This window comes from Schistocerca piceifrons, chromosome 2 (assembly GCF_021461385.2).
Source record: "Schistocerca piceifrons isolate TAMUIC-IGC-003096 chromosome 2, iqSchPice1.1, whole genome shotgun sequence".
Classification (NCBI taxonomy): domain Eukaryota; kingdom Metazoa; phylum Arthropoda; class Insecta; order Orthoptera; family Acrididae; genus Schistocerca; species Schistocerca piceifrons.
In genome coordinates, this window is record NC_060139.1 from 71,394,419 (window position 1) to 71,420,139 (window position 25,721).

The following is a 25,721-nucleotide window of genomic DNA, read 5'->3' on the forward strand; positions in this document are numbered from 1 at the left end:
GTGCGACGTCTGTATGCAAGTGTTCCCCACTTCAAACTTTCTATGAGATTTGTAACGCTCTCGCGATGGCTAAATGTACCAGTCACGAATCCTACCGTTCTTCTTTGGACCTTCTCAATCTATTGAATCATACCCAACTGATAAGGGTCCCACACAGACGAACAATACTCTAAGACTGGACGAAATAACGTATTGTAAGCAATTTCCCTTGTTGAAGGACTGCATCACTTCAGGATTCCACCAATAAACTGCAATCTAGAGTTCGCTTTGCCCGTTACTTGTGTTATCTGAGATCATTTCGAATAGTCACACCCAGATACTTGACGGATGTTACCGCTTCCAAAGACAGGGCATTTATTTTGCACTCGTACATTAATGGGGATTTTCGCCTTGTTATACGCAGTACGTTACCCTTACTAATGTTGAGAGATAACTGCCAGCCATTACACCACGCATTTATTTTCTACAAATCCTTATTGATTTGTTCACAACCTTCGTGTGATACTACTTTCCTGTAAACTACATCATCATAGGCAAACAGACTAATTCCGCTTTCAATACCATCAACCAGATCGTTTATGTAAATCGTAAAAAGCAGCGGATCTATTACGCTGCCCTGGGGCACACCTGAAGTTACGCTTCTGTTTAATTCACCCCTTTCTGAACAACATACTGCTCTCTGTCTGTTAGAAAACTTTCTATCCAACCTCATATGTCATCGGATAGACCGTAAGCGCGCACTTTTTGGAGCAGTAAAGCAAGAATATCTGTCATCGACCCGAATGTTTGCGTCAGCACTACAGTGCTTTACTAGGCATTGTTCTGTTGAAGGTAGTATAGCTTCTGTTCCTCAGACCTTAAAAAAGAGACTTACCCAGCCAGTTATAGGGGGACCTACAGTTTAACGTGAACGCCAAACCATGCTGCAGCTCGGCATTTTGAACAGTAACAAACGTTGCGGAGGTGAAAGAAGTAAGTGACAGGTAAAAATCCTATAACCAACCAGGATCTGACACATCACCTTTGGACCTGCAGTCCGTTTTCCACTGAGCCACTGATATGTTATCGAATTTTATCAGGCTGGCTGGAGGAGTTGTCAGGTTGGTGCACAATTCGCAGCGTTTTTGTGTCGCATGTTGGTAGTCCGGTTGCTATGGGTTTATTTATCGATTGTCATTTTTCTTTGTAGTTCGCTGTTGCTGCTTGAGTTTAAATATTGTCATGTTCTCATTTGGAGATAATGAGCGGAGCTCTGAACCCTGTAAAAAGGAGTGCCAAGTGGAGAAACCGGAACATTTCCGACATATTCTTCTATTTGAGTTCAGTACAGGGATGAAAGCAGCGGAGGCAACCAAAAACATTTGCGCCATATTTGATGGCGCAAATGATGATGAAAATGGTTTTCTCAATTTAAGGAGGATTGTTTTGACATTAGTGATTTCCCATGTTCAGGAAGACCTTCGGGATTTGATGAAGATAGTTTAAACGCATCAGTCCACAATGATCCGCGTTATTGTACTCTAGAACTGCAAATGTGACGAACTGTGATTATTCCACCATCGTGCGAGACATCTGCATGCAGTGGGGAATGATCAAGGATCATGTGCATGGTTACCACTTGCTCTAAGCCAGAATCACAAAAATCAGCGTGTGGCATGATGGGAAGTCATTCCGCACGCACCTTATTCATCTAATCTTGAGCCCTCAGATTTTCCCCATTCCACTCTCTATCGAACTTTCTTTGCGGATGGAAATGCACTCCGAACATGGCTCTACGAGTTTTTCGTCTCAAAACTACGTGCTTTCTATAGTCAAGGAATCGAAAAGTTACACCAGCGTTGGCAGACTGTTGTAAATAGTGAAGGAAAATTCCGGGTGATCAAAAAGTCAGTATAAATTTGAAAACTGAATAAATCACGGAATATTGTAGATAGAGAGGTACAAATTGACACACATGCTTGGTATGACATGGGGTTTTGTTAGAACCAGAAAAATACAAAAATTCAAAAAATGTCCGACAGATGGCTCTTCATCTGATAACAATAGCAATAATTAGCATAACAATGTAAGACAAAGCAAAGATGATGTTCTTTACAGGAAATGCTCAATATGTCCACCATCATTCCTCAACAATAGCTGTAGTCGAGAAATAATGTTGTGAACAGCACTGTAAAGCATGTCCGGAGTTATGGTGAGGCATTGGCGTCGGATGTTGTCTTTCAGCATCCCTAGAGATGTCGGTCGATCACGATACACCTGCGACTTCAGGTAACCCCAATGCCAATAATGGCACGGAATGAGGTCTGGGGACCTGGGAGGCCAAGCATGAGGAAAGTGGTGGCTGAGCACACGATCATCACCAAACGACGCGCGCAAGAGATTTTTCACGCGTCTAGCAGTATGGGGTGGAGCGCCATCCTGCATAAACATCGTACGTTCCAGCAGGTGTTTATCAGCCAGGCTGGGGATGTTGCGATTCTGTAACATTTTGGCGTACCTCTCACCCGTCACGGTAGCAATTACAAAACCAGAATCACGCATTTCCTCGAAGAAAAAAGGCCCGATAACGGTGGATGTGGTAAATTCAACCCATACCGTGACTTTCTCTTCGTGCAATGGAGTTTCCACGACAGTTCTAGGATTGTCGGTAGCCCAAATTCTGCAGTTGTGGGCGTTGACAGACCCTCGGAGCGTGAAATTAGCTTCCTCGGTCCACAACACGTTACTCAACCAATCGTCATCTTCCACCATCTTTTGAAACGCCCACACCGCAAATGCCCTCCGCTTCACTAAATCGCCAGGTAACAGTTCATGATACCGATGGATTTTGTACGGATAACATCGGAGGGTACGCCTAAGTGCAAACCAATCAGTAGTGTATGGAATTCCGGTGCGACGTGCGACTGCACGACCGCTGACTTCCCCCTGCATAGACGAACCCGCAACAGTCTCCATTTCGTTCTGAACTATCTCAGCAGCATTACACCTTGTGCTCGGTCGGCCACCACGGGGTCTATCGTCTAAACAGCCCGTAGCTTCGAACTTCGAAATCATTCTCGCCACAGCTGCATTTGTCAACGGACCTTTACCCGTTTGAATCCCCTTCCTATGGCGATAGGATCGTAACGCTGAACTAGCACATTCCCCATTCTGATAATACAGCTTCACTAAGAGCGCCTTTTCAGGTAACGTCAACATGCTGCGACTGCTGGCGCATGTGATTCTCTCTCTCATTACAACTCCTTTTATACACGATTGTCATGCGCAGTCACTGACGTTCTGCTGTCCAGCACCATCTGTCGGACATTTTGTGAACTTTGTTTTTTTTTTTTGTTCTAATAAAACCCCATGTCATTCCAAGCATTTGCGTCAATTTTTACCTCTCTATCTACATTATCCCGTGGTTTATTAAGTTTTCAAATTTATACTGACTTTTTAATCACCCGGTATATTGTTGATGACTGACGTCTCTGTTATGTATGTGTATCTGTCGTGTTTATTACACTTGCGGAATAACTCTACGACCTTATGCGCCAGTCCCCTAGGCTAGGAAATGACACGCTGGAAGAAGTAAATGAGTTTTGTTGTTCCGGTAGCAAAACAGATGACGGTGGACGAAGTAGAGACATTATACATTGAAGTGCAAAAGAGATGGTGTACCTGCCTAATATCCTGTAGGGTCCCTGGTGAGCACGCTGAAGTGCCGCAACGCGACGTAGCATAGACTCGACTAATGTCTGAAGCAGCCTATGAATCGTGCAGGGGTGTCCATAAATCCGTAAGAGTACGAACGGGTGGAGATCTCTTCTGAACAGCACGTAGCAAGGCATCGCAGATATGCTCAATAATGTTCATGTCTGTGGAGTTCGGTGGCCAGTGGAAGTGTTTAAACTCAGAAGAGCGTTCCTGGAGTCACGCTGTAGCAATTCTATAAACGTGTGGGAAGTCGCATTGTCCTGCTGGAATTGCCCAAGTCCGTCGGAATGCAGAATGGATGTGAATGGATGCAGGTGATCAGACAAGATGCTCACGTACGTGTCACCTGTCAGAGTCGTATCAGAGGTCCCATATGACTCCAACTGCACACGCCCCACGCCATTACAGAGCGTCCACCAGCTTGAACAGTCCCCTGTTGACAAGCAAGGTCCATGGATTCACGAGGTCGTTTCCATACCCGTACACGTCCATCCGCTCGATACAACTTGCAACGAGACTCTTTCGACCAGGCAACATGTTTCCAGTCATCAACAGTCTAATGTCGGTGTTGAAGGACCCAAGCGAGGCGTAAAGCTTTGTGTCGTGCAGTCATCAAGGGTACACGAGTAGGCCTTCGGCTCCGAAAACCCATATCGATGATGTTTCGTTGAATGGTTCACACGCTGACACTTGTTGACGGTCCAGCACTGAAATCTGCAGCAATTTGAGGAAGGGTGCACTTCTGTCACATTGAACGATTCTCCTCAGTCGTCGCTGGTCCCGTTCTTGCAGGATCTTTTTCCGGCAGCAGCGATGTCGGATTCCTGCTATCCACGGTACACCCGTGAAATGGTCGTACGGAGAAAATCCCCACTTCATTGATACCTCGGAGTTGTTGTGTCCCACCGCTCGTGCGCAGACTATAACACCACGTTCAAAGTCACTCAAATCTTGATAACCTGCCACTGTAGCAGCAGTAATCGATCTAATAACTGCGCCAGACACTTGTTGCCTTATAAAGGCCAACCGCAGCGCCATATTCTGCCTGTTTACATATCTCTAGTCGACCGTGGCGGCCGAGCGGTTCTAGGCGCTTCAGTCCGGAACCGCGCCACTGCTACGGTCGCAGGTTCAAATCCTGCCTCGGGCATGGATGTGTGTGATGTCCTTAGATTTTAGGGGAATGATGACCTCAGATGTTAAGTCCCATAGTGCTCAGAGCCATTTGAACCATTTTTGAACATATCTCTGTATTTGAATACGCATGCCTATATCAGTTCCTATGGCGCTTCTGTGTACAATGCAAACTCATAGTGGCATGGAAAGTTTTTATGAAAAAGAGAGCCGCGCGCAGTGCCGCGTGGTTTGAGGTGTCATGTCACGGATTGCGCGGCCCATCCCGCCGAAGGTTCGAGTCCTCCCTAGGGCATGGGTGTGTGTGCTGTTCTTAGCATAAGTTTGTTTAAGTTAGTTTAAGTAGTGTGTAAGTCTAGGGACCGATGACCTCAGCAGTTAGGTCCCTTAGGAATTCACACACATTTGAACATTTGAAAAAGAGAAATCTGTTAATACCGAATATAAATTTAAGTGATACGACTTGTTACCGGAAGTTATTTTTCTGGAGGATAGTCCTGTACAGAAGTGCAACACGGCAAAAAAATATATATATAGTTTAGGCTAGGAGAGATTAGAACCTACAGAAAAGTGCTGAAGGTGTGATTGGTATATCGAATAACTAATTAAGAGGTACTGGTTCGAACTGCAGAGAAAAGAGCTGTACGACACAACTTTTCTATAATAAGAGAAAGCTTGGTAGAATACATTAAGGTACAAAAGAATAGTTAATTTGGAAGTGGAGGATAGTGTGCGTTGTAAGAAATTTAGTGGCAAACCAAGGCTTGACGAGAGCAAGCAGGTTGGAGGGGTGTAGCTTGCATCAGTCATGCAAGGAGACTTGCACAGGATAAACTAAAGTGGAGGAGTGAATGGAGCTACTATTCAGTTAGAAGACCACAAGAAAAAGCCTCACTTACTTCACATTTTTTTGCATGGAAACCAATCACAGTCTTTCAGCCCAGTATTGGCCAGCGTCCGGGGCTTCTTTCTTGTCCAGCCACAAATCGTCGAAGTTGCATCTGTAGGGACAGTTTGGACAGGCCAGGAGGTGTTCCACGTCATGCACAACACCACAACCGCACCTGTCACGCGTGACCCGATCTGATCATGTTTATTTTCAGTGGGGGCCCACCCTGTTCTTATGTGGTGGAGGGTCTTGCATGTTCTCCAGTTTGTCGTGGAGCCGCCAGGTGCTGGTGGACCGTCAGGTGGTGGTTCTTCAAACGGAATGTTTAAGAACCTTTTATGGAATCTCTGTTGTCAAAAATGGTTCAAATGGCTCTGAGAACTATGGGACTTAACTTCTGAGGTCATCAGTCCCCTAGAACTTAGAACTACTTAAACCTAACTAACTTAAGGACATCACACACATCCATGCCACAGGCAGGATTCGAACCTGCGACCGTAGCGGTCGCGCAGTTCCAGACTGTAGCGCCTAGAACCGCTCGGCCACCCATGTCGGCCTCTGTTATCCAGGCATGCACTCAGTACCAAAGAGAGGATGTCGATCATCAATGGTTTGTTTGAGCCTGTCGGTGAATTCGCGAGACATTCTTCGGCAACTGGGACTCGCAAGACCAGCAGGTTTGTAGAGCTTTGGTAGGGGCATGGGTTTTATACTCGCTGTTGTGACTCCATGTTTCATTAAGACTTATATCATTCTTCTACGGGTGGATTTCTTTGCTCCATGCCGGGCAGGCGTATTCACCTGTAGAGAAATGTAGCGCTTGAGCGGTGGATATTAGGGTAACAGGTTTTACTCCCCCATTTGCTGTTTATGAGTTTCCAGAAAATATTATTTCTCGAGGCCACCTTCTGACGGATCTTTTCGCAGTGGTCTCTATCCATTAGCAATCTATCCAACGTCACACCAAGATAGGTTGGATTATCTGTGTGTTCCAGTGTTGTATTACTCCAGGAAACTGCGCATTCGCTTTTCATGCCAAGGTCGAAGGTGGAGAGCGCTTGTTGAATCTTCGGAGGATTGGGATTAAGGGAGTCATTTTGGCAGTGTTCTGAAAAGACTTTCAGTGCATTCTGCAGCTTCTTCTCTACATTATCAAAAGTCCTCACCTGAGTTGTGACTGCGAAGTCATCTGCATATAGGAAATGCTTATAGTGATTAGGTATTGGCTGGTCGTTAACGTACAGAATAACGAGGGAGGAGGGCAGAACGCTTCCCTGATCCAATTCATTTCTTTGGTTTCTCCATCGGCTCTTCTTAACATAGGCTATGCCTTGTGTCTCTTCTCTTTTTCCTAACCTTATCCCGTGTCTACATGGGGTCGGCATTTTAATCTGCATCGGCAGTTTTAGTGGCAGAGGGTGGCCGAATGAATAAAAACTACATCATATTCATCACTCAACTCTAAAAAAAAAACAGTCCAAAATTAGGTCGCCATTTACGTAACGTGGCACTTAATCACATTTCTACATCTCAAAGATGATTTATGTTCCAATTTAGCGCCAGTCGCATAAAAGGTTTGCTTTAAATATACATTGCAACAGTCGTGAGAGTTAGTTACCTTTGATATTTGAAGTGATAAGTTGATGATAGTCAAGAATAGCTTTAAGGTGACAATGTAACCATTATCAACACCTCACTGAGTTTCAACAAGGTCGTGTAGTGGGGCTACGAGAAGCTGGATGTTCCTTCTGCAATAATGCAGAAAGGCTTGGCGAGAGAGTGGCCACTGGACATGATTACTGGCAGCGGTGGTCACGGGAATGGACTGCCGCAAGAAGACCGGCTCCGGACAGCCACGTAGCGCTACCGAGAGGGTGGAGCATCACGTTCGGCGTATGGCTCTGGCGCGTCGAACTGCATCTGCAGCAGCAATTTGAGCAGCAGTTGACACTACAGTGACACAACGTACTGTTACAAATCGGTTACTTCAAGGGCAGCTCCGGGCCAGACGCCCTGCAGCGTGCATTCCACTGGCCGCAAATCACCATCATTTGCGACTTCAGGTGGTGTCAAGCGAGAACTCGTGGAGGGCAGAGTGGAGGTCTGTTGTGTTTTTTGATGATTGGATTGGATTGTTTTCAGGAAGAGACCAAACAGCGAGGTCATCGGTCTCATCGGATTAGGGAAGGTCGGGGAAGGAAGTCGGCCGTGCCCTTTCAAAGGAACCATCCCGGCATTTGCCTGGAGCGATTTAGGGAAATCACGGAAAACCTAAATCAGGATGGCCGGAGGCGGGATTGAACCGTCGCCCTCCCGAATGCGAGTCCAGTGTGCTAACCACTGCGCCACCTCGCTCGGTTTTTTTGATGGATCCTGTTGTGCCTCGATACCAGTGATGACCGTGGCTTGGTTAGAAGAATTCAAGCTGAGGCCCTGCATCCAGCCTGGCTGTGTGCTAGACACACTGGACCTACACCTGGGGTGCGACTTGTATGACAGCAGGAGCAATCTCGTGGTTATCTACATCTACATACATATTCCGCAAGCCACTGCACGTGGCGTGGCGGAGGGTACCCTATACCACAACTATTCGTTTCCTTTCCTGTACCACTCGCAGGCAGAGCGGGTATGGGCCTCAGAATATGCTCTAGAATTCTGTAGCAAACCGATGTTAACGATATTGATCCGTAATTCTGCGAGTCCGTTCTTTTACCCTTCTTATATATAGGGGTAACCTGCGCTTTCTTCCAGTCGCTCGGCACTTTGGGCTGGTCGAGAGATTGGCGATAAATGCAAACTACGCAAAGAGCTAATGACGTTGCGTGCTCTTTGTGAAACCAAATTGGGATTCCATCCGGACCTGGCGACTTACTTGTTTTCAACTCCTTCAGTTGTTCCTCTACGCCAGGCATGCTTACCACTGTCAATCATACGGGATTCTGGGCGGCAGTCAAACGACGGTACGTTTGTACCATTCTCCTGCGTGGACGATTTCTTAAACGTGGAATTTAAAACTTCGGCAGTCCTTTTGCTACCTTCTGCTGCCCAATCAACTGGTCAACGAGTAACAGAATGGAAGTCTTAGACGCGATTAGCGATTTTATGTAGGTCCAGAATTTTTTCGAGTTCTCCGACAGGTATGACGGTGGTAGCTGTGTGTCCTTCGCGCATGGATCTTTTCACAGACGCACGAATCGCTACTAACCTTTGCCCGTCGTCATTTGCGCGTCCTCTTTTGATTCGAGAGTGCAACAGGCATTGCTTCCGAATTTCGTTATCAAACCACGTTCGGTCTTTTCCGTCCTTAATCCACTTACTAGGCACATACTTGTCCAGAACACGATTTACAGTCTGTTTAAACCTTGCCCATAATTCCTCTATCGCCATCATTCTGGAACTAAATGAGTGCCGTTCATTGTCTAAGTGAGATGTTAGCAACTGTTTATATGCTCTTTCTAGCAGAAACACTCTCCAAGCCCTCTTGACTGATTTATTAACTTTCGTAACTGTAATCGCTAAGATGACATCATGGTGACTAATCCTCGTCTCTATACTGATGCCATCAATAAGGGCCGACCTGTTTGTAACTATAACGTCAAAAGTACTTCACGAGACTGTCTGCCTATACCCCTGCCATGAATCCATACACGTCCCAGTCTATACTCACCAAGTATAGACTACTCACACACCCTGACTGGAACACTGTACGTCAATTTGCCGGCCACGGTGGCCGTGCCGTTCTAGGTGCTTCAGTCCGGAACCGCGCTGCTGCTACGGTCGCAGGTTCGAATCCTGCCTCGAGCATGGATGTGTGTGATGTCCTTAGGTTAGTTAGGTTTAAGTAGTTCTAAGTTCTAGGTCACTGATAACCTCAGATGTCCATAGTCCCATAGTGCTCAGAGCCATTTGAACAATTTTTGCAGTCAGCTTCAAATGCCGGTTGTCTTAACTTTCTCAGGAGTGTTCCTCGAAATGAATCTCTTCATCCCTCCAGGAACTGATCTCCTGAAGCATATACGTAACACTTGGATGCTGCTTAAACCTACCGGTAAAAAATCTAGCAGTTCGCCTATGAATTGCTTCGATGTCTTCTTTCAATCCGTCCTGGCGCGGTTCCCAACACTCGAGCAGTGCTCAAGAATAGCACGCATTAGCGTCCTATATGCTGTCTCCTTTACAGCTGAACCACACTTTCCTGGAATTTTCCCAATAAACCAAAGTCGGCCATTCGTTTTCCCTACCACTATCCTCACATACTCGTTCCATTTCATATCGGGAGCGTCATGCCCAGATATTTAAACGACGCTACTACGAACAGCATTCCATGGAGTGTTTCCAACCGGATAACGCTCACACCCATACCGCTGTTGTAGTCGAACATGCTATACAGAGCGTCGACACGTTGCCTTGGCCTGTTCGATCACCGGATCTGGCCCCAATCGACCACATATGGGACGTCGTCGTCGGACAACCCCAACGTCATTGAGAAACAGCATTAAGCGCTCCTGTATTGAACGACCAAGCAGAATACGCATGGAACTTAATCAAAAAGTGGTTCAAATGGCTCTCAGCACTATGTGACTTAACATCTGAGGTAATCAGTCCCCTAGAACTTCGAACTACTTAAACCTAACTAACCTAAGGACATCACACACATCCATGCCCGAGGCAGGATTCGACCCTGCAACCGTAGCGGTCGTGCGGTTCCAGACTAAAGCGCCTAGAACTGCTCGGCCATAGAGGCCGGCAGAACTTCATTCCACAAACTGACATGCGTCACCTATACAATACAACGCATGCACGTCTGTATGCTTGTATTCAACTATCTGGCGGTACATAAGATAATATCGATTGGACAAAGAAGATTTCATTTGCCGTCAAAAGCAATAAATATCTATCATAACAGTATATTGGCACCAATAGTAGGGCACGCATACAGTGTGTGGGCCCACAGGTTAGCTCTGGTGCGGCCTGCCGCTGCTGTCAGGCGAATATAGAGGAACGTTTTGTTGAGATGCATTGGAGCATTCAACACAAGTCCAACGATGTTGGTAATCATGGGTCTATGTCCACTAGACCTGATAATAAGGCAGCACGCAGCCTTCTACTGGCTGCGCAAACAGAACATCGACATGGTGCAAAATATAATGGGCAGACCTCTGGTAAGCGTTAAAGCCATCCGAGAAAAAATGCTCGACATTTGGCAGGACGAATGGGATGGGTCCAGTACAGGCCGTAGAGTCCACGGGTTTCTACCCACAGTAAGGGGAAGACTAAAGAACAAGATAATGAAGCCCTCACTTCCTCACAGGCCACGGTCCCTATCCCACGTACCTGCATAAAGTAGGGAAAAGGCCAACACCGGGGTGTGACTGTGGTGCCCACGAAGAATCGCCAGAACACACACTGTTTGAGTGTGCAGTATACGAACAGGCTGTCTCAGTTGAGAGACAGCTTCTGCAAACAAGGAATGTTAATGAAATATTGACAAATGGAGAATTGTTCAGCAATTTCGCAAAATTGGTAAATAAAATCTCAAGGGAGGCCCAGCGAGCCTACCTTGGGAGAGTGTAAAAGCGCTTCAGGTCTAATGCGCAATTGTAAATATGCAAATATAATATTTGTTTAAGTCTTTGGCTTGTAGTAGCTAGTAGTTGTAGTTAGCTCAGTATGGTGGTGCAGGGAATAAAAGAGTAGTATAAATGGAGTGGTTTCTTCTAGTGGTAGCGGCTCGCCTCCACGTGGCTAGGGACGGGCAACTCTCTGGGAGGATTCCAGAGAGGCTAAGAGGCCGATCATTCACATATAGCACAATGTTGCTTATTAAATAGATAGTGTGCATGCATTAATAAACCACTTCTGTAGTACTAATAGCATAGTTAGTTAGTCTTAATACACACACTCAAAAGTGTCTGACAGTGGGTTATGTATGTTTCGTAAAATTGGAATTGTTACATCGCTTATTAATGTACCAGTATGTCACATGTGAAATGGGTTATCTCGCGCTTACATCAATGTTAACCACTTAAATATGCTACATGGACAAATGTATTCCCGAAATTTAATTACTCTGGATCAATTATTTTTTGGTGATTTTTTTCCCGTCAGTGTTTTTTTTTTGTGAAAATCGTGTTCTGCGTGACTAGGTTTTCAGCCACCCGCCTCTATTCTAGTGAAGGACACTCGAATGGAACGAAGCCAATCGAAAGGCAGCGATGTTTTGATTCCGGCCAGATTGCCGCTTTTGTCAGCGCCGACCGGGCCGACCTGGAGTGGCCGGACATTGTTTTGGCGCCCGCGGAGTGATGTGGCGGCAGCGGGCATCCGGGCGCGCCCTCTTTATTTGCCAATCACACGGAAAACAAGCCGGCGGGCGCCGCGCCGGCGGCTCAATGGGCCGACCCGACCAACCCCTTCTGGTAATCTCTCATATTTCACGGCCAGTCGCCGATAACACGAACCACCCGACATCAATCACAGTTCAGCCACCGTGTTCTCTCTCTCTCCTTTTTTTTTCCCTTTCTTCTCCGCCCTCGCTCCCCTCGCGGTGTCGAGAGAAAACTCGGCTAATGCCGCTGTCTGCTGTTTTAATACTTACCCAGATGACTAAGTGAATTGCTCGTATCTCGGGTACGTTAGCATCATAAAAAAAGGGGGTCGGGGGAACGTAAGAGACGGGTCAGAGGTAGCGCCTTTGATTTATGAGGAAACGCGCGTTATTGGGCGGGTTTCGAGACGGGTCGCCCGGGACCGCTAAGCCTTTCATATTCCGGGAAGTCCGCGACGAATTAATCATGTCGCTACGAGCTTCATCTGTTTTCCGTTAATCCCGGCGGCGGCCAGCTGGCGCGGAGTAAGTCGTCACGCTAGGGGGCGTGGCCGCAGCCCGCCGGCGCCCCGCCGGGACTTTGTGGGCGCACCCAGCGCGACAGGTGACCCGGGGGGGGGGGGGGGGGCGGGACTTTCCACGGCCCCCCGCGGACTCCACTGTTTGTCACGGGGCCCCGGGCGGACGCCTTCCAAAATTTCGCAGCGCGTAGCTCATTGTAGCCACGCGTTTGTTTCGTTGCCGCCCGAGGCAAGAGCCCGACGGCTTGGGGAAGCGACCGCGGGATGCGGCGCTGCAGTGGGGTGCCTCGCAATTCTACGTCCAGCGTCGTTTCGACAATACTGCAGCTGGACGGCGGAAAATTCACAGTCTGCGGAACGATTCCTGGTAGGGGTGGGAAAAACAGATACCAGTATTTTAGTCCTGAATAACCACTATTATTCGGTATTTGTTTGGTCTCGGTTGTGACAGATGTTTCTATTTTTTACTAATACTCGGGTGAAGAAAACTATATACGAGGATGAGTCAAATGAAAACCTTAAATTTGTAGTAACAATACTCAAGAGGACGTCGTTATCAGGAGAAAGAGCGTGGAATGTCAGATCCCTTAATCGGGCAGGTAGGTTAGAAAATTTAAAAAGGGAAATGGATAGGTTAAAGTTAGATAAAGTGGGAATTAGTGAAGTTCGGTGGCAGGAGGAACAAGACTTCTGGTCACGTGAATACAGGGTTGTAAATACAAAATCAAATAGGGGTAATGCAGGAGTAGATTCAATAATGAATAAAAAAATTGGAGTGCGGGTAAGCTACTACAAACAGCATAGTGAACGCATTATTGTGGCCAAGATAGACACGAAGCCCACGCCTACTACAGTAGTATAAGTTTATATGCCAACTATCTCTGCAGACGATGAAGAAATCGATGAAACGTATGATGAGATAAAATAAATTATTCAGGTAGTGAAGGGAGACGAAAATTTAATAGTCATGGGTGACTGGAATCCGAGAGTAGGAAAAGGGAGGGAAGGAAACATAGTAGGTGAATATGGATTCGGGGTAAGAAATGAAATAGGAAGCCGTCTGGTAGAAGTTTGCACAGAGCACTTAATCATAGCTAACACTTGGTTCAAGAATCATAAAAGAAGGTTGTATGCATGGAACAATCCTGGAAATACTAGAGGGTATCAGGTAGATTATATAATAGTAAGACAGAGATTTAGGAACCAGGTTTTAAATTGTAAGACATTTCCAGGGGCAGATGTGGACTCTGACAACAATCTATTGGTTATGCACTGTAGATTAAAAAGGTGGGAATTTAAAGAGATGGGACCTGGATAAACTGAAAGAACCAGAGGTTGTAGAGAGTTTCAGGGAGAGCATAAGGGAACAATTGACAGGAATGGGGGTAAGAAATACAGTAGAAGAAGAATGGGTAGCTCTGAGGGATGAAGTAGTGAAGGCAGCAGAGGATGAAGTTGGTAAAAAGAAATCCTTGGGTAACAGAAGAAATATTGAATTTAATTGATGAAAGGAGAAAATATAAAAATGCAGTTAATGAAGCAGGCAAAAAGGAATACAAACGTCTCAAAAATGAAATCGACAGGAAGTGCAAAATGACTAAGCATGGATGGCTAGAGGACAAGTGTAAGGATGTAGAAGCTTATCTCACTAGGGATAAGATAGATACTCCCTACAGGAAAATTAAAGAGACCTTTGGAGAAAAGAGAACCACTTGTACGAATATCAAGAGCTCAGATGGAAAGCCAGTTCTAAGCAAAAGAAGGGAAAGCAGGAAGGTGGAAGGAGTATATAGAGGGTCTATACAAGGGCGATGCACTTGAGGGAAATATTATGGAAATGGAAGAGGATGTAGCTGAAGATGAAATGGGAGATACGATACTGCGTGAAGAGTTTGACAGAGCACTGAAAGGCCTGAGTCGAAACAAGGCCCCGGGAGTAGAAAACATTCCATTAGAACTACTGACGGCCTTGGGAGAGCCAGTCCAGACGAAACGCTACCATCTGTTGAGCAAGATGTATGAGACAGGCGAAATACACTTTCCCAAAATTTTTGCAATAAAACGAAGTCAAGCACTCGCTTTTCTTACTGCCAACCTGAGGTCCTCATTCCATTTCATATCGTTCTACAACGATAGATTTTTAATTGATGCGACTGTGTTTAGCAGCACACTACTAATGTTGTTTTCGAAAGTTACAGGTTTGCTTTCCCTACTCATCCGCATTAACTTACATTTTTATAGATTTAGAGCAAGTTGCATATTCAGAAGCAAAGTAAAAAGCATAAAATCACTTGAAGAGGAGCCGTCAACGAGGAGGTCCATACATAACTTTTCCGAGGAGGAGAGAAAAAAAAGTGGAAGAATGAAGAGATTCTGGAAAGAAAGGGCAAGAAGCCTTAAGTTCTAAGCGGTCCATAGTTGGCTGAATTCGGAAGAAAGAAAGATTGCAATGCATGTTTGTGAGCTCAATTTCCACATTCTTCATCTTCAGGTGTTGGGACAAAATGTATTGCTCGATATCTTCCGCAAATCAAAAATCTTTGCAGAAAAACAATTGCATTAGTGAATCGCATTATACGAGGCGCCCAGAGAAATGTGAACACGTAATATTTAATTAATAGTGCAAGCAATAGAAATAATGATTTTGACAAATGACATTGTAAAAAGGGGCTGCTGCCTGCTTAAGATGCTCAACTTTTTTACCTACAGAGATACTGAAGCAATGTTTTTTGTCACGGTGCACTTTTTTCACTGTACTCATGATATCATAAAGAGAGGTATATTGTGACATCATAGTTGGTAATGTGTACACGAAACATTTCGTAAAAAGGGGCGATAAATGTTCTAAGTCTGAAAGATGAGATTGCAGGCACTTCTGATTTCACCTTGACTGCCGTTTGAACTGACAACCTTGGCTTTCATATTTACCACAAATACTGCTCCTTTTAATGATACGTGCAGACACCACCAAGAATTGTATCACTCTACTGCTTTCTTCAAAACATGTTGACTGTTTTTGAGAAATATCCGTTGCTACACTTAAAAGAATTGTGCCTGCTTGATAATGTCAGAAGATAGACAAGTATAACACGTATTTACCACCCAGTAAAACAATATCACTTTCTGAACAGGGCCGTCTGAATCACAAAGGTTCTCTTATTTGTTATAACTGGCTTCGATTCTCTCCGAAAATCATTATCACATCAAAGATAAGATCCCTACAGTTGTAATTTTTTTATTTTCTAAACGGAAAGCACAACCCTGCATCCCACCTTCAGGTGCATCTGCAAAGTTATAAATAAATAATAACGCCTATCCAAACTGTTAGCATTAGAAAATCTAAACGATCTTATACTAAAATTCTTAAGAAAAAACCACATGCGTTTACATAAAATGTGAGTCAATAAAAGTCGAATAACAGAGGTTAAATTAGGTTAAAATAGTGCATCCCTGGTACGTGGCATAACATAGAAGACCCTCTCAATTCCTAGGCCTGCCGGAAAGCGTCTCGCAAAACAGGACCTACATAAAAAGGCATTGCTCCCAAAATTAAAAGAACGAAATCACCGTAAATAAGATTTAAATAGAACTATTATACGACCCAACTTCCCACAATCACCATTGAAGAACCTACAAAGATCCATGCTTAAGGATGTACCAAACATGGATCCGCAGATGAACAAAAATGGAAGTATGTAGTCTGCGCACGTGCAGGCATAAGTGAATACACAATACGACTCCGGAGTAAAGGATGCATAGCTGGCTATTTAGTTAACATTATTAATTTAGACGTGCCCACGGGGATAATGAAAGAAAACGATTTTTGTAAACGTTACGCTAAAACTAGTTACGTTGATAATTCGACCTAAACTTAACCATTATAATCACAGTAGTTACACTGTCGGAAGGCCTGACGAAAACTACCATGTAATTGTTTATTTTATGTGTTACAGTTCAGGAAATTGTTAGATAAAAGTTAGAGGAACATCAGTTTTACTATATCTCAGTGCTCGAATCAGCCGGTGGCATTCTAAGGCCAGTCAATGAAGACCAAAAAAGGTCGAGTGTGGGAAATAATTCGTGCAGTCACCAATTTTTGTTCAGTGGTAGGAGGGAGGTGCCATGAACAACGTACTGGAAATACTGACCGGTGGGGGCTGAATGTGGGAGTGGGGATGTGTTTGAAGGTAACTTTTGTACGTATTTCTTGAATAACTCGAAAAGTACGGCCTCTAGCGAAAATATATCCCAGCGCAAAATTCCAATGAAAATCGCGCACGTGGTTTTTGATGGCCAGATATAACATTGTGGGTTGCATAAAAAGACATCGTTGGGGGCAGCTGGATCATCCTGTATACAGAATAATGTTTTTCTTTTTTTGTGCCTTAAAAGACGACTTACGTACAACGGTGAAATAGCACCTTTTTTGTAACAATAACTTTTTGTGCTTTAAAGATAACTATATACATTTTGTTAAACTAACTATCTGCTACAGGGATACCATTTATTTACACTAAAACCAATAAAGAGTCTATATATACTACATATCCCTTTGAAGCATGTTACAATTCAATTTATTTTCTCTCTATACGGATACAGTTTACACTCTTTATACAATATTTACAGTGCAGGGGAAACGGGTGGCCTAGCAGCAGAGGGTGAAGAAAAACCATGGATACGTATAGACATATATATGCACACGTAGTGTGCAGTCTTATGCACTATATACGCACAGACACTGTGCAGTCATTCACAGACACCTTTGAAAAAGAGTTCGTTCATCTATTCTGCAAACACTAGCACACACAATCATTATTTACAAATAAATACACATCCACACAATCACTCAAGCGAAAAAGGTGAGGCACCCAACCCCGTCCACACAGATGAGCCGTTTGTCGTCATGATGCGGCAGTTCGTCTTTCAGCTGCAGTGCAGTATGTACCACGTGATGTCCGATTGAAAGAGTACTTGCCGAACCATTTTCGGAGCACCTCCAATGACCTCCAGCAGGCACTTCTTATAGTCTTCTATCGTGAGAGCCTTTGAGACCACACGAAGCGCACTCTTAGCCCGCCCTTGGGTGGCACCTGCATTTTAGGTCTGAGCCCCACAAACTCGGCAATCTCCAGTCAATTCGCCTCGTCTTTCATCAGGCCGATAACCTTTTTGTTCTGAGGTGTTATACCATAAGGATTATCGGCCGCGCATCCACACATGTCGAGTGTGTCGGCATTGAACCTAATTACATCATATGGATCGCAGTCTTTTACGCAATAGATGAAACTTTCTGTATATATGCAAAGTAATTTGGGATCAGAGAAGTTTGGCTTCACAAACTCATCGTGGAATCGGTACATGTGAAGTTTGGAGAGGTCCAGAGTACAAATACCGGTATAGACAGGCATTGTGAACTGCAGTGAAACCTTAGCCATCTCCACGTCAAAATGTACTTCATTGCAGATTGTGGTCCGCTTACAGTTTGGTCGGGCGGTGTAAGCTCTTGCACTGTAACACCTCTCCCAGAGCCAAACTAAATGAATTTCGCGATGGTTGCTAACATTTGTTGAAAACAGAATTATTCATTAATTTATAAAAATTCTTTTTAAAATCACTCTTCGTGATAGCCCTCCTTTGGTATCTACGCCAATGTACTCCTTAACCAAGGATGCCGCTTAAAGGAGATGCTATTGATTCTAATAATTTGCATCCCTAAACTGAGAAATTTCTGGAAGTTTCTATAGTGCAGAATATATCACTGCTTGTTCCTCAGCATCAACAGCTTCGGAACGGAACAATTTCGCAGGACACAATGGCTTGTCACTGTGCTCGTCGTGCAAATGGATGGGATATGCCTGATCCATCTCCAGAGCATATCCCTCAATAAAATCTGCCGCCACATCATGGATATTTACCTTCAATCCGGCGATTTCCCCTTTGGACATCCATCAGAACCCTCCCAATGGTACACTTCTTTACATGGCGTATCCATAGAGGTTGATTGCATCCCAAGTAAAGGATGTACACTACTGCAACCAGGAGCAATGAAAAGTGTAGCCGAACAAATGCTGAATTGCGGTATGGAATTAGTTGCCGTCCAAGAAACCAGATGGAAGAGTAAAAGAGAAAGAAGCAGAGTTCTTGTTTTTCGAAATAAATACATCAAATCAGAAACTGCTAATTGGAGTAATCTATAAACCTCCAAACGTCGGTACTATGTCCTCCTTTCAGTCTGCCCTGTCCTCGCTCGTGACACTGTATGAACACATAATCATTATGGGCGACACAAACATCGACTTACAGTTAAAATCTCCCTCTGCAGAAAAACTAAGGACACTGTTCCACTCCAATGATATGAGTTTAACACCGCTGGACCCAACTCATCACACGCCACACAGCCATACACTCATAGGTATAATAGCAACAAAGCGACCAGATAAAATAATTCGCGCCAATCAGACATCCGCTCCGGGACTCTCTGCTCATGACGTGATATTCTTAAATTACTCAGTGCATACTATCAAAGAAAAATCTCACCTGGTAACCTACAGAAACCTAAAAAATGTTAACCATGACACTCTTCAAAAGGATTGCTCAGACATCCCTAGGCATGATATAAGCAATGAACCGACTTTAGACGGAAAAATTCGGGTACTATGCCGCAAAATTATTGCACTGTATGATAAACATGCTCCTCAACGCACTGTCAAGGTAAAGAGAGCTCCCGCTCCGTGGCTCACCACTGCATTACGCCAGTTAATGAATAAACGTGATGCTGCACATAGGGCCTTCAAGCGTAACCCAACTCCCGAGGCGTACGAAGCTTATAGGAAACTCCGAAACAGAACCAAGCAAAGCGTGAGGAATGCCAAAATCAGACATGCCCGCTCTGTCGTATGCGGCATATCAAAACCTGCTGCACTGTGGAAAAAGCTGCGCAGTTTCGATATAGGGAAGCGAAGATCTGACGCTGTTTATCAAGCGTCTGCAGAAGAATTAAAAGATTCTTCTCAACAGCTCAATACACTGGTTCGACAGCTACCTCAAAAACAGAAGTCAACAAGTCATTTGTGGGTCGGAAAAGTCATCACGGAAAATCGTGCGCTCTGGAGTTCCCCAAGGCTCCGTCCTTGGTCCATTACTCTTCTCACTGTACATTAATGATATTTCTTCAGTGATTCACTCCTGCAACTACCATCTATATGCCGACGACATCCAACTGTACATAAGTGCAAGCCCCAAGAACATTGCTGACGCAGTAGCGAGTATGAACGCAGATCTTTGCTCTGTTTCTCGATGGGCACAGAACCTAGGTTTGAAACAAAACTCCAAGAAATCCCAGGTCATGCTTATATCTCATCCAAAGTTAATCAGCCGGTACTTTCGCGAAACAGTCCCTCAAATACTCCTCAATGGTACCCAACTACCATACCAAAAAACAGTAAAAGACCTTGGAATAGTCTTGGATGAACACCTAAACTGGGAAGAACAAACAGTCACAGCTTGTCGGAAATAGCTCTCCTTCCTACATGCAATTCAAAAATTTAGAAAAATATTTCCAACCCATGTTAAACAAAAATTAGTCCAAACACTAGTCTTGCCTAATCTTTACTACTCTGATGTAGTTCAACACGGCACAAATAGTGAAAATTCGAGATGCCTCGAGCTAGTGATGAGTGCTTGCGTTAGATACATATGCAATATACGGTTGTATGATCATATCAGTCCTTCATACTCCCAGCTACGTTGGATACGCCCACATAAGGCACGCGATCTCCACACGATGTGCTTACTTCATCGATTTCTTAGCCACTGGTGCCCCCAATACTTATCTTCTCACATTAAACACCTATCATCATTCCACAACCGCAATACCAGATCGGATACGTCTAGCATCTTGGCTGTACCTTTACATAACACAGAATCTTTCTCCGTGTCATTCTCCATCTCAGCCATACGACTATGGAACGCGCTCCCCTGTGATCTGCGTCTTATCCAGAACCACTCAACATTCAAGAGGGAACTCAAGACTTACATATTAGGGACGGTATAGCCACCATTGTTGTGCCCCTCTCATCTCTTTCTTTCCCTATTAGTTTCCTTTCTAAATAAACATTATTCTAACCAAATCGCAACTGTGTGGCCTACATCATTTATAGGTCGTTAATTTAGTTCCCGAAATTATCATTGCTATTATTATATATTATGTTAACGTTGTATTTCGAAAACTTGCCATCAGCCAGACAATTTAACCAAAGGGTCACAAGTGTCTAAATTTATGGCGTGTAATGCGACACGTGCGGTTCAACCCCTAGGCGAGTTTGAGCCAAGACATTTCGACGAAGAGGAACCGCATGTGAGTCCGAACATCTATGGGATGTTAGCTCGCAATATGAACGTGAAGCATGGACGCTAACCAGCGCTGATGATCATCAACTCAGAGTACTTGAACGAAGAATACTAACGTAAATTTATGGAGAGATCCGAAATAATGATGATAACTGGACAGCAAGAGCCAATTATGAGTCGGATAATCTCATACAAGGAGCTGATATTGTAACGCTAATTACAAGTAAAAGAACAGCCTGGCTGGGATATGTCCTAAGGATGGAGGACACAAGAACTTCAAAGAAGGTATTCCAGTGGGAATCAACAGGAAGCAGATCAGAAGGAAGGACACATAAGCGATGGCTGGACGACGTGGAAGAAAACATCAGAGCCCTAGGAATCTGAGGAAGGAGAAGAAAAGTAAAAGAGAGGGCAGAATGGAAAAAAACTGTTAAGAAGGCAAAGACCCATGTAGGGTAGTGAACCCAAAGAAGAAGAAATAGCTTGCGCACAGCGAGCGAAAGAGTATGAAAACCTCGCACGTGGTCTTTGACGGCCAGTTTTAACATTGCGGGTTGCATAAGACGACGTCGGCAGGGACCGCTGAATCATACTGTATATGTGTATATGCCATCTTTTAAAGCACAAACAAAAGATTGTTGAAAATTATTGACCATAAAAATTTGTATTGTCAATAAATCATTGATTATTTTGTTATATCATTGTTAGTGTTTACAAAAGAAACTGATACTTACAAATGATTAGACGCACGCAGTTGCTCAAAAAGGAGGATTTGGAGTTATTTTGTTACAATAAACTACAAGTGGTGGAACACGTAACGCCAGGAAGCTACTTAGCTGCAATGTGCAGATATATCTGCATTGGACACGTCTTTTTATATAAGAACGGACGCATTTTCACAGCAGACAGATACAGATCCACATGAAGCGTCATTAGGCGACGTGTGATGTGTGTGCATGGTGCGTGCGACATCGGTGCGAAATTGGTGTGAGGTTGGTGCGAGGTCAATGCAAGGTCGGTGTGGCGTTGGTGCAACGTCGTTACGACTTCGGTATGACCTGAGATGTTGATCAATAATGAATAGACTCATCTTTTAAAGTACAAGTGAAAGATCGTTGAAAATTATTGCTCACAAAAATGTTATTGTTAATAAAGCACTAGTCATTTTGTTTTATGATAGTTATTATTTACAGAAGAACCTGATACCTACAGGTAACTAGACTCGTGCAATTGCTCAAAAGGAGGAGTTGGAATTAATTTGTTGTAACTAACTGTGAGTACTGAAACATGAAGACCTACACTTAAAGCTAATCAGGTCATTATTTGCCATGTGGAGATACATCTGCATTGCTCATTTCCTTTTCTATAAAAATGCATGCATATGCACTTTGGGGAGGTGCATCTGCATTTTGGGCATGTTCTTCCAATTTTACGAAGAATCTGTCAAATTAATAATAGCCTCTCACTACAGAGAGCAGAGCTAGGATGGAGAGCAAATTGCTCGAAAGCAGTGGAGCCCTCCCAGTGATTGGCTTGGAGGATGGTGACGTCGGCGTTTCGCAACCGTATTACAGCAAAACGAAGAGAGAGGGGGGTGTCATTGACCTCTACCATAACAAGCACAACTGGCTCACCACTGGAAATGCTGACACCGGAATGTTCTGATGTCGCCAGTTTGTGGAACACTGCAATATAATTCCTGGAATTTTGACGCCAAAAAGTGCGGACATCAGCGGTTGTTGGGCCACACATGGTACTACACAACTACTAATATTAAGTAATAGTAGCCTTAGACTTTTAGCAGATGATGAAGTATTTTCTGAAAAAGCTGCACAAATATTGAGTGAGAGTTTGATAAGATTTCGAGGTGGTGCAATGATGGACAACTCAATTTAAATGTGCAAATATTCAAACCTGTGCACTTCACAAAACGAAGATACATAATATTCGGCAACTACAATAACAATAAGACACAACTGGAATAAGTCAGCGCATGCAAATACCTGGGTAGAATAGTTTGTTGAGGTAAGAAATGGAACGATCACGTAGGCTTAGTATAGAAAAAGTAGGTCGCAGTGTTCGATCCATGAGTAGGATACTAGGAAAATGCCATCAGTCTTCAAAGGAGATTGCCTACAAAACTCTCGTCGCGACCCATCCTAGACTATTGCTCAAGTGTGTGGGACCAATACCAAACGGGACTATCAGGGGATATCGAACATATATAAAAAGAAGGCAGCACGTATGGTCACAGGTTTGTATGACCCATGCGAGAGCGTGAACGAGTTACTGAAAGAACTGAACGGTAGACAGACAGCAACTAAATCGCGGAAGGAACACCAAGCTTCTCGTAGCCCTGCTACACAACATCGTTCAAATTCAGTGATGTGTTGATAACGACGTCTTCGTCGCCTTAAAGGCGTTCTTGACTAACAACAACACAATATGCCCAATCTCAACGCTCACGTCCGTTACAGCACGTATTTAAAGCAAAGCAGATTGTCGTCGTCATAGTGGCGCCACCAGCTCCACTCTTGCGCGAAATTTGAACAGACACCATCTTTCAGATGTAGAAACGCGCCTACAAACTTTCGTTTATCTTGCACAGCTCCTTCCAGGTATTGAGATTTTTTTGCCGTTAGTGTATGGTAATGGCCGTAAAACACTCCCGTGGTATTTCCGAAGTTAAGAATGACATTGAGTGTTCTGCTTGCTAGGAACCCCTCAATATTTATTTACTTCCGGTACGATGGACGTGGAAGAATTATGGGCAAATTTTAAGCACATTGTAAATCACGCATTGGACAAGTATGTGCCGAAAAAGTGGGTTACGGGCCGAAAAGACCCACCGTGGTTTAACAGCGCAATTCTGAGAATGCTCAGGAAGCAAAGGCAGTTGCACTCGCGGTACAAGAAATATCGGGAAAATGAGGCCAGGCAAAAGTTAGTAGAGATTCGTGCTGTTGTAAAAAGAGCGATGCGCGAAGCATTCAGCCACTACCACCGCCATACCTTAGCAAAAGATCTTGCTGAAAACCCAAGGAAATTCTGGTCTTACGTAAAATCGGTAAGCGGGTCGAAGGCTTTCATCTAGTCACTCACTGATCAGTCTGGCCTGGCAACGGAAGACAGCAAAACGGAAGCTGAAATTTTAAATTTAGCATTTGAGAAATCTTTCACGCAGGAGGATCGTACAAACATACCGCAGTTTGAGTGTCGTACAGATTCCCGTATGGAGGACATAGACATCACTGGGGTTGTGAAGCAGCTGAATGGGATGAAAATAAATAAATCGCCAGGTCCTGATGGGATTCCAGTTCAGTTTTACAGAGAGTACTCTACTGCACTGGCTCCTTACTTAGCTTGCATTTATCGCGAATCTCTTGTTCAACGTAAAGTCCCGAGCGACTGGAAAAAAGCGCAGGTGACGCCTGTATATAAGAAGGGTAGAAGGACGGATCCTCAAAATTACAGACCAATATATTACAGACCAATATCCTTAACATCGGTTTGTTGCAGGATTCTCGAACATATTCTCAGTTCGTATATAATTAATTTCCTTGAGACAGAGAAGTTGCTGTCCATGCATCAACCCAGTTTTAGAAAGCATCGCTCCTGCGAAACGCAACTCGCCCTTTTTTCACATGATATCTTGCGAACCATGGATGAAGGGTATCAGACGGATGCCATATTCCATGACTTCCGGAAAGCGTTTGACTCGGTGCCCCACTGCAGACTCCTAACTAAGGTACGAGCATATGGAATTGGTTCCCAAGTATGTGAGTGGCTCGAAGACTTCTTAAGTAGTAGAACCCAGTACGTTGTCTTCGATGGTGAGTGTTCATCGGAAGTGAGGGTATCATCTGGAGTGCCCCAGGGAAGTGTGGTAGGTCCGCTGTTGTTTTCTATCTACATAAATGATCTTTTGGATAGGGTGGATACAATGTGCGGCTGTTTGCTGATGATGCTGTGGTGTACGGGAAGGTGTCGTCGTTGAGTGACTGTAGGAGGATACAAGATGAATTGGACAGGATTTGTGATTGGTGTAAAGAATGGCAGCTAACTCTAAATATAGATAATTGTAAATTAATGCAGATGAATAGGAAAAAGAATCCCGTAATGTTTGAATACTCCATTAGCAGTGTAGCGTTTCACACAGTCACGTCGATTAAATATTTGGGCGTAACATTGCAGAGCGATATGAAGTGGGACAAGCATGTAATGGCAGCTGTTGGGAAGGCGGATAGTCGTCTTCGGTTCATTGGTAGAATTTTGGGAAGATGTGGTTCATCTGTAAAGGAGACCGCTTATTAAACACTAATAAGACCTATTCTTGAGTACTGCTCGAGCGTTTGGGATCCCTATCAGGTCGGATTGAGGAAGGACATAGAAGCAATTCAGAGGCGGGCTGCTAGATTTGTTACTGGTAGGAAACTTCCTGGCAGATTAAAACTGTGTGCCCGACCGAGACTCGAACTCGGGACCTTTGCCTTTCGCGGGCAAGTGCTCTACCAACTGAGCTACCGAAGCACGACTGACGCCCGGTACTCACAGCTTTACTTCTGCCAGTACCTTGTCTCCTACCTTCCAAACTTTACAGAAGCTCTCCTACGTACCTTGCAGAACTAGCACTCCTGAAAGAAAGGATATTGCGGAGACATGGCTTAGCCACAGCCTGGGGGATGTTTCCAGAATGAGATTTTCACTCTGCAGCGAAAGGCAAAGGTCCCGAGTTCGAGTCTCGGTCGGGCACACATAGTTTTAATCTGCCAGGAAGTTTCATATCAGCGCACACTCCGCTGCA